The sequence below is a fragment of the Octopus bimaculoides genome, chromosome 10, assembly GCF_001194135.2.
Source record: "Octopus bimaculoides isolate UCB-OBI-ISO-001 chromosome 10, ASM119413v2, whole genome shotgun sequence".
NCBI classification, from domain to species: Eukaryota; Metazoa; Mollusca; class Cephalopoda; order Octopoda; family Octopodidae; genus Octopus; species Octopus bimaculoides.
The window spans coordinates 29,596,092-29,600,896 of NC_068990.1; positions in this window are offsets into that span (position 1 = coordinate 29,596,092).

A 4,805-nucleotide genomic window follows, 5' to 3' on the forward strand; every position below is an offset into this window, starting at 1 on the left:
ATATATATATATATATATATATATATATATATATATATACACCAGCTGTTGGGCCACTTTTGATTAATGCTTCGTACTGTTCCCTCAATTTAACAATAATATGATTTTTTTAAATGGAGATTATTAAAAAAAAATAAAAATTTAGTTATTTACAAAAAAAAATACATTGTTTACATCGACTTATTGTGTTAAATCGTCATCATCACTGTTGTTTGTGATTTGTTCTTCAATTTTTCCCAATTATAATATTTTATTTTCTTTAATTATAACAACCAATTTACTATTTACTGTTTTGTAAAATTGTTTCCAGCCTATTTGCTTTTCTGTTTGACAACAAGATAAATTTTAGTTTCTTCGTTTTAATTTACTCCAGAAATGCTAAATTCGTTCAAGGCGGAAGTATGACTGTGTAGTAAGAAGTTTGCTTCCAAACCATGCAATTCCAGGTTCAATCCAACCTTGTGAAACTATTATAATTATTCATCATCATCATCATCATCATCATTATTATTATTAGTTTATTAAGGTTGTGAGCTGGCAGAGTCGTCAGCACTCTGGGAAAAATGCTTAGAGACATTTTGTCCGTCTTTACATTCTGAGTTCAAATTCTGCCAAGGTCTACTTTGTCTTTCATCCTTTTAGGGTTGATAAAATAAGTACCAGTTATACACTGGTCAGTGTAATTGATTTCCCCCTCTCCTATCAAATTTACTGGCTTTGTGCCAAAATTTGGAACTGTTATTATTAAATGCTGACCATGTGACTGGACGAGAAACCAATCACAAGTATTGCTGGATTTAACTCTCTCGGCACCAAAATACAATGGATGGAGACTGCATTCATTCATGAAATAAATATAAGAATCAGCAAAGCCAACCAATCATTCAGTGTGTGGAATATGGAAATCATCGATTCTCAACAAGAGCACCAAAATAGGGTTCTACAAAAGCAACATACATAGTACTTTCCTCTAGGGATCTGAATGTTGCAAAACAACCAAAAGTAAAGAAAAGAAATTGGAAGGGTTTCAAAATAAATGTCTGTGGAAAATTTTGAAGGTCTACTGGCCGAATATGGTCTTGACCAGCCAACTACACACCAAGGCTAACATGAAACCAATTAGAGAAACTATTGAAGCAAGGAAATGGAAATGGCTGGGTTGAGTTTGTCGCTATAAATCGAACCCAATTGTCAGGATCACAAAGTAAAAGAAGACATGGCTGACCAAAGGAAACATGGCGGAGAACAATAACAAAAGATCTTAAAAGCAGAAGGGTTAACAAGAATGTCAAGGATGCTTTCAGTGTTAGAAGGTAGAATGATCTTGGTGTCACCTCAAGTGCCACAAGGCACATTGAGAACTGAATTATTATTCAGGTGGTGATCTAGCAGAACCATTAGCATGCCAGACAAAATGCTTAGCAACATTTTGTCCACCTTTGTGTTCTGGATTCAAATTCTGCCAACGTCAACTTTGCCTTCCATTCTTTCAGGGACAATAAAATGAGAATCACATGAGCATTGGGGTTGATCTAATCGATTATCATTTCCCCTAAAATTTCAGACCTTGTGCCTTCGTTAGCAAAGGCAGAAGTATTGTTTTCAGTGGTGTTTGTTTGCTTGTCCGTGGACAAGATCTTTCAAGAACCGCTGGATGGATTCGGATGAAACTTTCAGGGATGATTGACCTCATGACTGGCACAAACTGTGCCACACAGCATTACAAACATAGCCCGCATACCCACCTTCACATTCCATGACAACCACTGGGATTGATCTGGTACTGGACAAGGATTCTGGATTATTTTACCTGTTTTTTCACTTAATTTTTGAGAGCGGTCGGGTTCTTTCTTTGTATTCTCACTTGTGAGAGCAGTCGAGTTTATTTCAGATATTCTCATTTTAAAAATCATCTCCAGCTAATCGTTGAGAGGACATTGGTGTTGCCTTGGCGGAGGTTTGCGCTCTCTGAGTGCTCGTTATTATTTATTATTATTATTATTATTATTATTATTATTATTATTATTATTATTATTAAGGTGGCAAGCTGACAGAATTGTTGGTGCATCAGACAAGATGCATTGCAGCATTTTTTTCTGGCTCTGTACGTCCTGAATTCAAATTCTGCCATGGTTGACTTTGTCTTTCATCCTTTTGGGAGTCAGTAAAATAAAGCATGAGTCAAATATTCTTTTCTACTCTAGGCACAAGGCCTGAAATTTTGGGGGAGGGAGCCAGTCAATTAGATCAACCTCAGTATGCAACTGGTACTTAATTTATCGACCCCAAAAGGATGAAAGGCAAAGTCAAACTCGGTGGAATTTGAACTCAGAACATAAAGACAGACAAAATACTGCTAAGCATTTTGCCCGGCGTGCTAACGTTTCTGCCAGCTCGCCACCTTAAAGCAGGAGTCAAATACTGGAGTCAATGTAATCAAGCTGCACTCTCCTCCTCCTTCTCCTTTATAATTGCTGGCTTTGTGCAAAAATCAGAATTCTTAAGAGAAATTCATTAAGCACTAAAAATAAAAGTTGCTAAATATTCAGTAGCATGTTGGTTGTTCCATATTGAATCAATTTGAGTTAGAATTCTCTTTTATCAAGAGAAAAATGGCTGCTAATACAGAACAGCTGTCAATTTGGTGAAGAAATTTATACACAGTTAATTTCAAACACACACATGCACACACACACACATACACACACACACACACATTGAGATGTGTTTTAATTGATTTTTATCTGTTTTTATTGTTTAAAAACTTGAAAGCTTAATAAAAAGCAACTTCCCCACTTTGTGCCCTGACATGATATTTATAACCTGCTGCTTCAGCTGGTTATGAAAGAAATACGTAAGAAAAATCTAAGTGTTCCTTGTAATTTAATTTTTTTCTAGCTGCACACACACCTGATAAAAATACCTGGTTTCTTGCATCCTGTTAATTAAACCTATTCCGATGCAGACCACAACCAGTCTCAGGGGATTTTGCTTAATCTAATCCATACATCATCATCATCATCGTTTAACGTCCACTTTCCATGCTAGCATGGGTTAGGCAATTTGACTGAGGGCTGGTGAACCAGAGGGCTACACCAGGCTCCAATCTGATTTAGCAGAGTTTCTACAGCTGGATGCCCTTCCTAACGCCAACCACTCCGAGAATGTAGTGAGTGTTTTACGTGCCACCGGCACGAGGTACAGTCAGGCGGTACTGGCGACAGCCATGCTCGAAATGGTGTATTTTACGTGCCACCTGCACAGGAACCAGTCCATCGGCACTGGCAACGATCTCGCTTGAATGTCTTTTCACGTGCCACTGGCACAAGAGCCAGGAAGGCGACGTTGGTTACGATCACGCTGGTGCTATTTACGTGCCGCACTGGTAAAATTCAGATTGAATCCTTTAGCATTTAAATTACTCTGTCAAATATAATTCTTATTCACATTGTTTTCAATTAATCATGTATTACCTTGTAACTTTGAAATTTTAATGTTGTAATTGTTTATTTTTAGAATGACATTGTAGGATAGGTGTGAGAGGTCAGATGTGGCCAGTCAGAACATAAATCAGGTAGAAATTCAGGCTGGATGTGGTTGGATTAAATGCTGAAGGGAGCAGAGTTTGCAGTTACTTTATGTAAATGTTTTTTCTTTAAAATAATGTGATTACAAGTTTATTAAATATCCTCTGGTTATTCAACTTATTTCTCTTACACACACACACACACACACACACACACACACACACACACACACACACACACACACACACACACACACACACACACACACACACACCTTTCTCTGTTGGACAAGAACAATGGATACTTGACTGGCTCTCCATCGGTTACGAAGACATCTGTTCCAGTTGATCTGGAACAGCTTCCTCATGAAATTAACTTGCAAGTGGCTGAGCGCTCCACAGATATGCGTCCCCTTAACATAGTTCTCAGGGAGATTCAGTGTGACATGTGACAAGGCTGGCCCCTTTGTATTACAGGTACAACTCCTGCCAGTTGAACTGGAGCAACATGAAATAAAGTATCTTGCTCAAGGGCACTGCTGGAGATTGAACTCTCAACCTTACTATTGTGAGCCAAATACTCTTACCACTAAGCTATGTGTCTTCACCAGGGACACCTAAAAAACACTCAGCTTCACGACAAAGGGATCTCTCTCTCTGAAGATCTCTGATGGCAATCCCTCATCTATAACGTACCCAAAGCAACACCCCAAACACTAAGATTCTTTGTTCTAGTCAGAAAATATGCTTCCCTGGTTAGTTGTTGATCTTCTGCATGGCCCCACTGCAACCCCATATTAAAGTATTTCTCACCCATCTGTAACCGTGCTGCTGTCGCACACAAACCTTTGGGACCACATTCAGCTGGTTCTCAACCATTTTAATATCCCGGTCAGATCCAAAAACCTGGATTTTTTTTAGGGAGTCAAACAAAAAAAAGTAAAACAAATCAATTAAAGAAAAATTTATATTTAGAGAGGAAAGCCCATTAAGAGCCACACGAGGCCCAGAGATCCACAGTATAAACTCTAAACTTCTTGTGTCATTGCTATATTGATCTTTACTCTGCTCCTCTCAACTAGAAAGCTACATCCATCATCCAGTCTTCAGCAGTCATCATTGTCTCTATTTTTTCTGTTTCTTTTATTTATTTTTTTATTTTTTATTTTTTTGTCATTCTTACTGTATTTCATGTCACAAATCCTGTATTTAATATTTTACCTTAATTGTTCCCTGTCAGAACTGCAACCCTCAAATATTTCTTTAAACCCCACCCCCA